General features: G+C 45.4%; 1 pseudogene across 1 annotated transcript; it reads left to right on the top strand.

Moving 5' to 3' along the window:
* The first annotated feature begins 3,187 nt into the window (after positions 1-3,187).
* Positions 3,188-3,775, top strand: LOC311604123 (large ribosomal subunit protein uL6-like; annotated as a pseudogene). Its single transcript has one exon. The product of its transcript is annotated as a large ribosomal subunit protein uL6-like (transcript).
* Positions 3,776-14,510: the final 10,735 nt, after the last annotated feature.

The following is a 14,510-nucleotide window of genomic DNA, read 5'->3' as shown; positions in this document are numbered from 1 at the left end:
AAAACAACCCAGCTATCAACTGAAGAATGGATAGAGAAAATAATGGTACATTGACACAATGGAATACTACTCAGCTGTCAAATACAAAGACATCATGAAATTTTCAGGCAAATGGACGCAACTAGGAAATATCATCCTGAGTGAAGTAACTCAGACTCAGAAAGACACACATGATATATACTCACTTATAAGTGGATATTAGCCATAAAATACAGGATAAACATGATACAATCCACAGACCCAAAGAAGCTAAGTAACAAGGAGAGGCCACGGGAGGATGCTTGCATCTCACTCAGAAGGGAGAGTAAAATAGACACCTGAAGTAGATGGAGGGGAAAAACTAGGTGGGAGAGGGAGTGGGGAGTGAGACAAGGGTGAGGATCAGGTGTGGGGAAGGTGAAGGGCTGACAGAAAGAACAGAAATCAGTGTGTATTGAAGGGGAGCATCTCTGGGATGAGGGAGGCTCCTAGGAGTCTATGTGGGTGACCCTAGCTGAGATTCCTAGCAGCTGGAGATATGGAACCTCTTGAAGCCAGGTGGGACTTCCAGTGGAGGGAGGGGAGAACAGCAAACCACCCACAAAACCTTCAACCCAAAATCTGTCTTGCCTACAAGAAGTGTTTCAATAAAGATGGAGCAGAGCTTGAGGGAATGGCCACCCAATGACTGGCCCAACTTGAGACCCACCCCACGGGAGAGAGCCAGCCCCTGACACTATTAATGATACTCTACTATGCTTGCAGACAGGAGCCTAGCATAGCTTTCTTCTTCTGAGAGGCTTTTCCCAGCAGCTGATGGAAACAAAAGCAGAGACCCACAGCCAAATGGTAGATGGAGCTCAGGGAGTCTTGTGGAAGAGTGGAAGGAAGGACTGAGGGAGCCAGAGTTGTCTAGGACACTAAAAGAAGACCTACAGAGTCAAATAACCTGGGTCCATGGGGGCTTCGTGGAGACTGAGCCACCAACCAAAGAGCACATATGGGCTGGACCTAAGCACCCTACACATATGTAGCTGATGTGCAGCTTGGTCTTCATTTGGCTCCCCTAGCAATTGGAGTGGAGGCTGTCTCTTACTCTGTTGCCTGCCATTGGATCCTTTTCCCTAGCTGGGCTGCTTTTTTTTTTTTTTTTTTTTAGGAAAGGATGTGCTTAGTCCTGTTGTAACTTGATGTACCTGGGTGGGTTGTTACCTATGTGAGGGACGGGGCTTCCCTTCTCTAAGGAGAAGGGGAGGGGGGAAGTGAAGGGAGGGGAGGGGGCTGTGATCAGGCTATAAAGTGAATAAATAAATACATTAATGAAAGACTTGTGCAGGCCTTGTGCATGCTGCCATACTCTCTGAGATTTCCTATATGAATAACCTCTATTGTGTCTATGAAATGATGTTTCCTAGGAGCTCTCTACCACCTGTGCCTCTGACAATCTCTCTCCCTCCTGGAGGGAAAAGTTTGGCAAAGTCATTCCATTTAGCGATGAGTGTTGCAAGTGTCTCAATTTTTTTAATATAGTCAGGATGTGGCTCTCATCTAATGCCAAGTGAAACGTCTCCAAAAGGCTCAATAGTGAACTGCTCAATAAGCCTAGTAGTAGGTCATTTGGATTCATTTATTTCATTTAGCAGAATAATAGCAATGAATTTGTTCCTAGGACCCAAACCTAACTGTCCTCGGGTTCTTGCCACATTGAAGTTGGACAAGGCAAACTAACAGAAGGGGAAAGCCTCAAGAGAAGGCACAAGAATCAGAGACGCACTTGTTTACACACTCAGGAGTTCCATTGTAAAGGAAACTTTCATTCGCCTGTTTCAATTGTTGTCTCAGAGGCTTGCTGCCTCCTTCTGCTAACCTAGACCAAGTCCTGGAAGTGTTTAGCCTCCAAACAATCTAACTCAGGCCTAGAGTATGTTCAGCCTCTGAGACTTGCTGCTTAATAAGCTCACTCCTTCCAGTTTTTATTGAGCTCTGGGCTGACTGGTTCAATTAAGCTGTTCTGGCTCAAACTCCTCTCTCAGATGACTTATTTAATCTGGCTTTTCTCTTGGCCTCTGAATTGCTCTGCTTGGCCTCAAACTAACTCCAGCAATCGGCTCTAATCGGCTGGCTTCTTCTCATCCTCTGGCTTGTTCTGTCTTCACCTGAATCTAGCCTGTTCTTTCTCTGCAACCTGTCTCTCTGCTACTGTACTGGTAAAACTGTATTCTCATTCTCTCTCTCTCTCTCTCTCTCTCTCTCTCTCTCTCTCTCTCTCTCTCTCTCTCTCTCTCTGTGTGTGTGTGTGTGTGTGTGTGTGTGTGTGTGTGTGTGTGTGTGTTGCCCCTTAACTAGCTTCTCTTTCCTCTCTCATGAGATTTGGATGTATCCTATTCTACCAAATCTTTCTCTGTTTTGTCACTTTTTCTGCCACTGAATTAAACATCATCTTCAAACATGGGTGCTTCCTTCTCAAACTATCTTTACCTCATTGTTTGGGATTAAAGGAGCATACCACCACACCTGGACCTAAGCTTTTCTTCACCTGAGACTTGCTCTATACCATGCTGGCCTTGAACTCAGATCTGCTTGCCTTTGTCTCCTGGATAAAGGTGTGTTTGTATTCCAGCCAGATCACATAGACCTAGAAGGTCTTTAAATGTGATCTCTTCCCAGAGCAGCAATGTTCTGAATTAAAATTCCTCTATATTCCATAAAAATACTAAAAGGAAAGAAAAAAACATATATATATGCAGAGTGCTGGAACAGGCCCATGTCAACCCTGTGCTTGCTGCTTCAGTCTCTGTGAGTTCACAAGAGCTTGGCTCAGTTGATTTAGAGGGCCTGGTTCTCCAGCTAGCCTGCATCCCTCTGGTTCTTACACTCTTTCTGCCTCTTCTTCCACAGGATTCCCTGTAATGCAGACATCCTACTTAGAGCCGTGTGTCTCAAGGCCTCTGTGTGTGTGTGCACACGTGCACACGCGCGTGTGTGTGTGTGCACGTGTATGTGTGTGTGCACGTGTGTGTGTGTGTGTGTGTGTTCTCACACGCGCATGTGCATAATGTATGATTATATGAGTCACTGTGCTTGTTCCCATGTGCTGCAAGAGGAAACTTGTCTGATGATGACTGAACGAGGCATTGATCTATGAGTATAGCCGAAGATAATTAGGATTCACTGCATTGTTACTTTAAAAGACCAGTGGTACTTTTCCCCATCTACTGCGAGAATGAAGACCATTCTCAGCAATCAGACTGCCGACATCCCAAAATATGTCACTATCACTCTGAAGGGGCACACAGTCATTGTGAAGGGCCCCAGGGGAACTCTCCAGAGGGACTTCAATTACATTAATGTAGACATGAGTCTACCTGAAAAGAAAAAGAAGAGGCTCCGTGTTGACAAATGGTAACAGAAAGGAACCGGCCACTGTCAGAACCATGTGCAGTCATGTCAGGAACATGATCAGGGTGTTACACTGGGCTCCCATTACAAGATGAGGTCTGTGTATGCTCAGGTGCCCATCAACTTTGTCATTTAGGAGAATGGGTCTTCGGTTGACATCAGAAATTTCTTGGGTGGAAAAATACATCCATAGGGTTCAGATGAGGACAGATGTTGCTTGTTCTGTCCCTCAAGCCCTGAAGAATGAATTAATCCCGGAAGGAAGTGATATTAAACTTGTTTCAAATTCAGCTGCTCTGCTTTAGCAAGCCACCACAGCTAAACACAAGGATATCAGAAAGTGTTCGATGGCGTCTATGTGTCTGAAAAGGGAACAGTGAAGCAGGCTGATAAATAAGATAGAAGTTACCCAGGTCCAGCAACAAGATCCTGAATTATAAGTACTCTGTATGTGTCTTTGAAAACAAGAAAAGGCTTAAATTGACACAAAAAATAAAAGATCAATAGTGTTTGGTTTTTTACCCTAAGTCTCTGATTCTTGGTCACCCAAACAATATCAAGTCCATCTTGTGGAACGGGCCTTAAGTCAAATCAGACATTGCTTGATTACTCTCACAAACTTTGTGCTACTGCTGCCCTAGCACACCTGGCAGGCAGGACATATGATAGGTCATATGGTCAGGTTGGTGTTGACGCTTCTCTTTTGGTAGCCTGTGGTGTATGCTCCCATAGCATAGACACTAGAACATACATACGAGTGACGGGTCTATGCAGGCATCAGCTCGAACTTTCCATGTTCTTCGAGTTGTGAGGCTGTTGTCTTCAGCAATGTGGGCTTGCAATTCGTTAGTGAACAACAGCATATTATCTTGGCAACAGCCTGGGTGATTTAGTGATTTCCATGGAACCCCTTTGTGTAATTTGGCGTCCAGTGGTAGCCTGGGTTCTACGACCTGTGGGTGGCCAGTCCAGGTACTGTTTTCTTCCAAACTGGAACAGAGGAACCTTGAGATCAAAGGTCCTTTTTATCTCTCTTGAGCAGCTTAAAGAGTTTAGGGTGAGGCCCCTGCTCTAGGGGGAGGTGGAAATAAGTTTTCCACTGGGTGTTACAGTCAGCTCCTTTAAAATGAGATTGCCGGTATCAGACAGCCATGGAAATTCTGGAGTTCCAAAAACCCGAGATGAGACCAAAAGTGATACAGCCCTTTGAAGTGGGCAGATACCCAAAACTGGCTGGAAGGCAGATCAGGAGAGACACAGGCCCGGTGAGTGCTTTGCCGCCATGGAGCAGGCTTCAGCAACTGCCGAGGCAGTTCTGTTATGACTGCCTGACCCAGGCGTCCAGTGGCAATTCTTCCCCAGAATAAATGATGAGGCTCAGCCGTGGTGGTGAAGGAGTGGAGTGAGAGAGCAAGCCTTTATTTTTGTGAATCAGGGAAATTATAAACCTTGGGCAGTGAGAGTAGTTTCAAGGGTGAATGTGTTTGATTTTCTGGGGCTAGAGGTGCTAGGGATACTTAATCTGCATATAAGGAAATAGCCTTATCATAAGAGGGGGAAGCAGTACTGAATTATCCTATGGGTGGGGGGAGATCTCAAGGTACAGTTAAAGGTCATTAGTTCAAAGCCAAGACATCTTATAAGCATAGGGTGGGCATCTCCAGGAATCCCCAGGTGCTTACTCAACAGGTTCTATCAGGAAAGGGTCAGACCTGTAATCTTCCCTGAGGGCTATGTGGTGTTTCTCAGGGGATCTGGGCCTCCCCAGATCAGGCAAGGAGGGAACTCCTCTGAAAAACGGAGTCTGTCGTTTTATACCATGCTCAGAGGCTATCTGGAAATGCCAGACTTCGACCTTAGTACCAGGGTTTTACACCTTTGACCAACAGCTCAATTGTAGGTAACCCAGTCCCAGTACTGAAAGATTCATTTGGTGACAAGAGATATCTGCTTGGGACTTCCATATCCCTCACTATATGGAGACTTCAGATCACGCCCGTATATTTTACAAGGTTCCCACTGCATTAGGTTTTCATACCACCCCTCAAATGCCCCTCAATTCTAGCTGTCTGTCTTAATTTTTTCCTCAACCCAACTACCCTCCCCAACTCCATCTGATCCTCACCTTTCAGTTCCCCAACTCCCTACCCTGCCACACACACACAAAATCTTATATTTCCCCCTTCCAAGAGATAATGTGTCTCCCCTAGTTCCAGCCTCCCTGGGTGTACAAATGCAGCTTACTTATTACTTATTTAATGGCTAAGCACGCACAGTGTCTTCAGGTGGCGAGCATTCCCTGTCAGCTAGCATTCTGTATCAGCCAGCATGGGCAACTCCATTTTATGTTACTCTTGTTGTTGGAAAGTAACTTTTTAAATGCAGAGACCATGAGAACTGAAATGCTGAAAACTGTGGAAACAAGAGCAAGTGTGTCTGAAGGGGCTTCTCCCCATAAATACCAAAGCAAAGCCTTGTCACTGCCTGGCACCATAAAACCACTTGACAGGTTTATGGTCTTTTGTGGTTTCTAGCCAAATAAGTCACATTGAAAAATGTGTGTGTGGTTGAAAACTATGTCAGTGGGGTTGGAAATTAATAGAAAAGCAAATGATTGCAGTTAAGAGCACACAACAGCGTGCCAACAGCGATGCATTATTCACTACACCTATATGAGCTTTCAACTCCACAGCATTCAGCAACGTGTACACAAATTACAATAGGAACAGTCCAAAATGTGCAAAATCTGACAAGTGCTTAATTAGGCCAGTAGTCAAAGGGATCCCACCTGCAGTCTAAGGAATAAAGAATACATATATCTTATTATAGGCATAAACAACGTGTATGAAATGGCTTACTTCCAATATTAAAATCTACAAAAACCTATGGTTGAAGGATGCCCAGTTTCAATTGTCGATAAATAACTTACATCAAATTTAATTTTTAGTCAAGCTTTTTATGTATAGATATTCTGTTGAGTTTGTAAGTATACTTAAAGCTCAGAAGCTATATGCTTATGGCTGTTGCATACAAATAAGGACAGAAGAAATGTTTGTGTTCCTCTATATGAGTAATAAGCTCATTAATTTTTTTAATTTTTATTTCTGAAATAATTTATTCAGATTGCATCCGGATTGTTATCCCCTCACTTGTATCTTCCCATTCCCTGCTTCCCTCCCTCTTTCACCCTATTCCCCTCCCCTGGACCTGTGACAGGAGGGGACCTCCTCCCCACCATAGGATGACAGGAGCTCATTAATTAATGCCGTGTGTGGGACTGAAACACATCTAAATGTCCTTCGTGGGTTTTTGTCGTCCTCCCCTCCCCTTCCCGCTCCCTTTTGCTGTAAAACTAAAATAATGAACTTTACTGCCCATTGATTCAGCCTGTTTCTGGCTAAAATCCTCAGTGGTTTGCCAATGGAGTACATTAGGATTTGCCACCTGGCATATTTGACGCATACAGGTAAAGCATGCTTTTTGTTTGTTTTGTTGGTTAGTTTTGGTTTTTTAAGACAGGATTCCTCAAGACATGGATTCTCTGTATAAATAGTCTTGGCTGTCCTGGACTCTTTGTAGACCAGGCTGGCCTTGAACTCAGAGAGATCCACCTGCCTCCGCCTCCCAAGTGCTGGGAATAAAGGCATGCCCATGTTTTAAAGTGATCCCCAAATGAGTGGCCCTAAATACTCTCATGTCTTCATATTTACTCTCCACAAACCAGAGCCTATCTATTGAAAATACAAAATAATAAGACAGGCTTGCCTAGACATCAGAAAGCTCAAAGACAAAGTTACTTTCAACTTCTCAATGTTTTCAGAGAAAAATAAATGTGTAGTTTCTGCTCTTCCATAACCATGGAAGCTAAATTTCTCTATTCATGAAGAAGTTGTTTCTGTAGATTTCTACAGATTTTGTAATAAAATTTAAAAATTAGATGTGGTCTTAAAGCCCCTCCCTCTCATACTTGATCTTGTCCCTAGAAGAGTGTGACAGTCCAGGCATTACAGGCGACATGATCTGTGTGCCAGGCCAGGAACACGGTACTGGATTTCCATCTGAAAAGAGACTATTAAACATGCAGATCTCCGGAGTTTAGCTTCTTCAAACCTGTACTTCCAAAGGTTTTGAAGAAATTTTTACTTTTTTGTCTCATTTTTCAAAGGCTTAAGACATTCTCACAAAACTAACCAATAATATGATATCACAATCGAGAACTTTTTAATGAAAGGTTAGAGGCTACCTAAGCATCAAGAGAGAGCACCAGTCTTTGGAAAACAGGTGACGAAATCAGGCTCTGTGTCCTTTATCAAAACAGAAACAAAAACAAAACAACAACAACAAAACCCGATTGCTGGTGCCCTTCTGTGGTGACCAGCCCATTCCACCAGCTCGGACCTCCTTCCTCCTCACACACAGTCAAGTTGTATTTCTCAACAAGGCTGATTGACAGTAGCGTTTGAACATTCATACATATTACAAATGTGTAATGCACTTCCTCCTCTCCACTTTCATTCCTCTGTCTCCAAGCTGTGTAGCTGTGCAAACAGCCCAAGGCTATCAGCTAGCCAGATCACCTGCCCCTCGTCCCAGCACTCCACCCAGCAGACCTACCTGCCTTGCCCTCCCAGAGTTATTTAGATAACACGTTATAAAAGTGAACTGGAGAAGCCATACAGAGCTCAGGATTCCTCCCGCAGAGGACATTCCGGCTGATCTCTCCGAACCTGCTCTCCCTCCTCACTGTGGGCCAGATTAACAAGCCTCAGCCACACTCTACATTGTGACACGGCTCTGTAGACACAGGGGCTGTGAAACCATAAGCAAGACCTCAAAGAGATCTGGTATTCATGAACCAGTATGAACTGTCTTGATCAGGTGGTTTTAATGTCTTACGATTTGAGGGGAGTCCAGGAACTCGGGGAATTGCCTCTACTTGAGGTGTTTCTACGGTTGACCACCAGAGGGCGCCTATGCTCTATTCTGAACAAAAGAAAGACGCTAGAGAAAGCGGCCTCTGGACACTATCCAAATCAGTTTAGATAATCAAATAGTGACCTGATAGTAAAGAGAATGGGTGTTTGCGAAAACTAGGGGAATGGGATCGCAGCTCTCCCTAGTCAGTTCTCAACTTACAGAGAGGAAGCATGAGGTGTGAGAGCCTTTTACTTAGTTTTCTTTTGATTGGGCTTGGGTGTCCCAATGGCTTCAGCCTGAGTGGGTTGTTGCCCCTAGTCCCCTGGCCATGTTTGTCAGGTGTGCGTGTGTTAGACGATGAGGGAGAGGAGCCCTTAAATGGTTTCACCCCTACCTTCTTCAAAGAGACTATTTGTGTCTGCCACCAGTGGTTTGATGTTTGTTATTGAATAGAACACACGCAAAGGTACTTTAAGCACCACAGCCCTGCATGGACCCCTCCTGTCACCATTCCGTGCCCGTTTCCTCAGAGAGACAAGGATGGGCAGATGACTTCTAATATGTCTTTCTGCTTTAGTCCTGCAGGTCTCAGTAACAGATAAAAACAATCTGAGTACTTTCTAAAGCCAGGAAGAAACACAAGCAAAACCAGGTGTGAGCCCTGCTCCCGTGGGGCCTGGAGTCCAGTGTGTGAAGACGGTATAATCAGATGACAGCAAAGGCTCTAACAGGCCAGTGCAGGTCTTGCCCTTCTGCCTTCCCTCACCCTTGCTAAACTGTTAGATTCCCTTATTTAGCAACATGCACATTCCTACAGTTAGCTGCCAAGGTCTATTCCGTTATTTGGCCACTTTCTTCTGCCTGACTCATTCCTACGGCTGTTCACCAAGGTCCTATTATCAAAACATCAAGGTCCAGTAATCAAAATTCCCCATTTGCCTACCCTAATTAACGTGTCTCATGAGAACTTAGCAACTCCTCCGGGCTCATTCTAACGAAGGCCTCTCTTTTTCCCTTCAAAATCACACCTGCAAAACTACTTGCTGCTGTCGCACCCTGGGTTCAGATTCAGCCCCCTTGTCTCTCTGCCTTACTCAATTGAGGATCTCTTTGTGTTGGGCAGTGGTGCTTTCATGTGCTCTGTGCCTACTCCAGGGTCTAGAGGGGAGTACCCCACAGTGCACAGGCTCCTCCACACCTGGATGGGTGTAAATCCTCACTGAGGTAAGACCACAGAAGAAAAAGCATAAACAAACAAGTGATAGATAGTGCAGTGGAGGTTTGAATTGAATGGCCCCACAGACTCATGTGTTTGAATGCTTGGCCCAAGCCAAGTGGCATATGAGGAAATGAGGCCTTGTTGGAGGAAGTGCGTCACTGGGGGGGGGGGGGGCAGGCTTTGAGGTCTCCTACGATCAAGCTCTGCCCAGTGTGGAATCTAGTCCCCTCCTTGCTGGCTGCCTTTGGATCAAGATGTAGAACTCTCATCTCCTCCAGCACTGTGTCTGCCTGGACTCTGCCATGCTTCCCGCCATGGTGATATGGATTAAACCTCTGAAACTGTACGACAACCCCAATTAAATGTTTTCCTTCATAAGAGCTGCCTTGGTCATGGTGTCTCTTCACAATAAAACAGTGACTAAGACAGATGCCATCCAGCCTGGACCTGGTGGTCAGGAAAGATGCCCTGAAGGATGCGTGAGATGGAAGGCAAGGAAAAAACCATAGAAAAGCAAATCTGGCAACAGCAAGACCAGCATGCCTGCCTAGATGCAGAGGTCAGACTATGCAGGGCCTGAGGACCATGTGACAAGCTCCTGTATTTAGTCAAGAAGCAATGGAAATCAAGGAGCAATCAAAAAGGTCAAGAAACTCCTAAGAATAAGAGCAGTAGTTTGACCCATGGGTCCAGAGGAAATTGCCAAGGAAAAAGAATATGAGCAAGAAGGCTGAGGATGACACATGACCAGAAACTCTCAGTGTAGTACACAGAAGCAGGAGAACAGCCCTCCCTGGGAGACCAGTTAACAGGTGCTGGTTGTCACTGCAAAGCAGATGGAAGTGACAGAAAGACCCTTGCAAGAACGGAGGTAGGATGTTTCCACCTCGGTCTGGATGCCTCCTCCCTGAAGGATGCCCACCCCTTAGTCACCCCTCAGGTGACTCAGAAACAAACAGGCCTTTGCCTCCGTCGCCATCCCACACACCTTCAGTTATTAGCCGTCCTCCACTTCATGGTCAGAGTGGTTGAAATCATAGAAGGAAGCAAAGATGAAGATAAGTGTAAAGGCCACCATCGGCCAGACAGTCCATCCTTTGTTCCTTCTGTGGTCCCCAGTCCCACTCAGTGCCCTGCAGAGCATGTCTTTCTGCAGCTCTAAGCAGGTGGCTCATTATCTCAGTGAGTGACTCAACGGCAAAAGAGAATTGTTTTTCCCATCAGAGGTCATCAGCTGGCTCCTTGAAATCACCTGACAGTATTAGAAGCCCAATGCCCGCTCACCCTGGCCCATAAAGTCTCTATTTTCATTATCTGAACTGTGGCTGGACCATCGCTAGGAAAGACGGCCCCAAGATGATTTTAATGTGCAGCCAAAGTGGAAATCGGGGTGGACTGGCTTATCCTGAGCTGCTGTGTAAGCAGTCGTGGAACAGTACTTTAAATAGATTCCTCCACACAGCCGAAGGTTAGATCTCAAATCTTCGCATGTTCCCTACATAAAATGAGTCTACAGAGCATAGATCCCTCATTCACGGTGGTGGGAACATAAAATAGTGCAGCCACATCGGAAAAGAGTTTAGCAATTTCTTTAAATATTGAATATAAATGCACAATGAGACCTCAATTCAGTCCATGAGTCTAGATCCAAGAAAAATGAAAACCTCCATCTAGCCGCGGGCTTGCACATGCACGTTCAGATAGCATCCATCACAATAGCTAGAAAACGACCCCAGTGGCTACGAGCAAATGAACGGCTGAATAATGCGAGTATATCATATGAACGCATGGTAGAGCCACACAGTCAGATGAAATACTACTTAGCAAGTTATGTAAAGGATTGATGCATACCGCAATGTGAGGCCCCCCCCAAACATCAAATTTTAAAACCCAAGCACAAATCCCCTGTATAGCACTATTCTAGTTTACTTAAAATGTCCAAAAAGGCAAACCTGTGAAAACAGGAAGTAGATTTGGTGCCAAGGGAGATGGAAGCAAGGATTAACTCCAAATTGATGTGGGAATTCTTCCTGATATATTAAAAATTCTTGTGTTTTATAGTTAAAACAAGTGAGTTATGGTATCAAATATCTTAGAAAAGTTTGTATTTTTCTGAAGGGTGAATAGAATTATCTATAAATGAGGTTTGAGATGATTACAACCCCACACTGTGGACATACCATCTCTGTTTCCTCAAGGATGCTTTAAGGCCACCAGCTCCAGGCGGTGGCCAAAACAGCAGCATCAAGGGTTAGAAATACACTCATGGCCTGCCCTAGATCAACTGATTTCAGGAAGTCTGTGGCTGTAGACCAGCCCCTGTCTTTCTAAACTCACCCCGCCACCCCCGATCTGAAACACACCCACTTGTGTGGACCACAGCACTCAACCTGTTAGCTGGCCTCTCCCCTGTCCCATCGGGAGGTTAGGAATGACTTAGCTTTGAAATTAAGGGAAGATACTAGGTACTCTACCGAATGGAAGAAAAAAAATCAGATAGCTTAAATATCCATAATAGGTAAGTGGCTAAACAAATTGTGAACCGTGTACCACATTCAGACCATGAGTCAACCGTGAGTGCAAGCAAACCATTGCTTGGTACAAGTGTTTCATGTCACTGTATGAAAGGGGAAATTTTGTTTATATGAAACATTGTAGCAGGCACAGCTACTCTACAAAGACAGAAGACAGACATATGACTACAGGAACTGGAGTTTGCAGAGGGATTTTAGGTCTGAGAGGCAGCGAGAACTCACAGAGATGATGGATGAAGTCCATATTTTGATCATGAGGATAGCTATAGGGGTATTCATTCATCAGGACCCAAAACTATATGTTTAAAGTAAGTGTGCTTTGTTATATATGTTGTGTCTCAATAAAGTTGATTTTGAAAAAAAAATGAACACAAATGACTCCTCCCCTTCTTCTCTTTCTTTCTTTGGTCTGCTTACCCAAGATGAAGCAGAGCGGGAAGGGATTCCTGGTTCTGTCTTTGAGACTTCTGAGAAGTCTCTAGTGGCCTTCTCCCTGCTACCTGCTCAGCATGTGTGGTGTCACAGGCCAGGCCAAGGTTACAGAGCATATGTAGCCTTTCCTGCTTGGGTGGCCTCAACAACCTAAAAGAGGTGGGATTTGAGAACCTGGATATGAAAGGCAGTCAAATCCAAGGTCTACAAGCCCATCTCAGAAATGAAATAGTACTTGTTTCCATCCATGCAATTGTTACGTTTGTGCCCTCAAGTCAACCCCCAGCTCAGTCCCCAAGATCCCTGTCTGACCAGAATTACCCCCATCCACTCTTCACAATGGGATGGTCCTCACACAGAAGAGCCTCCTCAGTCCTGGCTCTGCGACGAACCACCTTTGGAGCCTTTCTGAAGCTGCCATGTCTGCATACGTGGGTTTGGAGAATCCCTGTTTTGGAGTAAACTGTGCCAGGACCCAGGATTACAAGAGGGCAGAGCCTCCCATCTCTCTCCACCCACCCCCCATCTCTCTTGCTCTCTCTCTCTCTCTCTCTCTCTCTCTCTCTCTCTCTCTCTCTCTCTCTCTCTCTCTCTCCCTCTCCTCTGTGTTTCTCTATGTTTCACAGCGTTTCTCTGTGTAACCGCTCTAGCTGTCCTGGGACTCACTCTGTAAACCAGGCTGGCCTTGAACTCACAGAGATCCACCAGGCTCTGCCTCCCAAGTGCTGGGAGTAAAGGCGTGGGACACCACCTGGCTCCATCTCTCTCTCTTTAGATAATTATGTGTAGCAAACAACACCATCTCAGTTCTGATGGTCAGGAGGCTAGCAGATGTTACAGTAGCAGATCCAAGGCTTCCTTGCCCTCCCTCAGAGTTGCCAGCTGTCTAATACAGCCCATGTTGTAGAGACTGTCAGGAGTGTGTGTGTGTGTGTGTGTGTGTGTGTGTGTGTGTGTGTGTGTGTGTGTATTACTACTTTCCATCTTGGTGGAAGGACACTGACTAGCCACCGTGGGTCTAGAGCTGGGACGATGGCGGGTGCATGTGGATTGGTGTGTGTGGCTTTAGTGTGTTATTTAACTCCCTACATTCTACTTTCTTTGTGTTAGAATGAAGCACCAGGCAAACTGGGCATGGTGGCACAGCTGTGATCCCAGGAGGGACTACACTCAGGAGACAGACCAAGGAGAAGTTCAAGGTCATTCTCCTGCACAGCTGGTCGGAGGCCAGCTTCAGTTTTGTATTTATGTGGAATAAGAAAAGAGAAGCAGAAGAAAATGAGAAGGGAACAGTGGAAAAGAAAGGAGGAGAAAGAAATGACACACAGACTCGTTATGTATTCACAACATAAAACTTTAGTACATTTTAGTACGTTCTACAAACGTGAGATTCATTTTTAAATTTTTATGACAGTTATAAAAATAATGGGTGAACCTGAATACCCCACTTTCTGACTTAAATGCTCTGCACTGTGCATCTACTTCTGTCACTATAAGTGGGGCCGCCTGAGGCAGGTTTTGAAGTGTGTTGGCCCAGGACAACCTCGGGCCTGGGCTGCATAGACCTTCTTGTCCTCCTCTGTTACAGGGAGAAACTGGGAACATTTCTTACAGGAGAAACCAAGGGTGAATCCATTGTGGCTCTCCCCAGCAGTTGATGTGGTTGCTGTGGGAGACTGTCTTCCACATCCAATTGTGGGAGGAGTCTATGCAGGCAGCCTCCACTCCAGGGCCTTGGCAGCCTGAATAGGCTCTACTGCGCATTGGGACCTCAGCTTCATTTAGGCTCAGCAAATCCTGTGAAAGCCTGGCTAACTGTCTCAGGTCTTCTGGGCTGAGCAATCTTCCAGACAACCTGTCAGGACTTATAAACCTCCTCGTGCCCAATGAAGTCTCCCCTGTGTCCATGAAATCACTTTGAGTCTGGGCAAGTCTCCTTAGCCACCTTTCCCAGGCGATGGATTTAGGCGGCAAGCATGTACGTGTCTGGAGCAGTCACACAAGTTTAGAGAGCAGCTACTATGTTGAAA

The sequence above is a fragment of the Acomys minous genome (assembly GCF_964271855.1).
Source record: "Acomys minous genome assembly, chromosome: 8".
NCBI classification, from domain to species: domain Eukaryota; kingdom Metazoa; phylum Chordata; class Mammalia; order Rodentia; family Muridae; genus Acomys; species Acomys minous.
The sequence above is the reverse complement of the archived record's forward strand: the minus strand, read 5'-3'. Positions and strand labels throughout refer to the sequence as shown.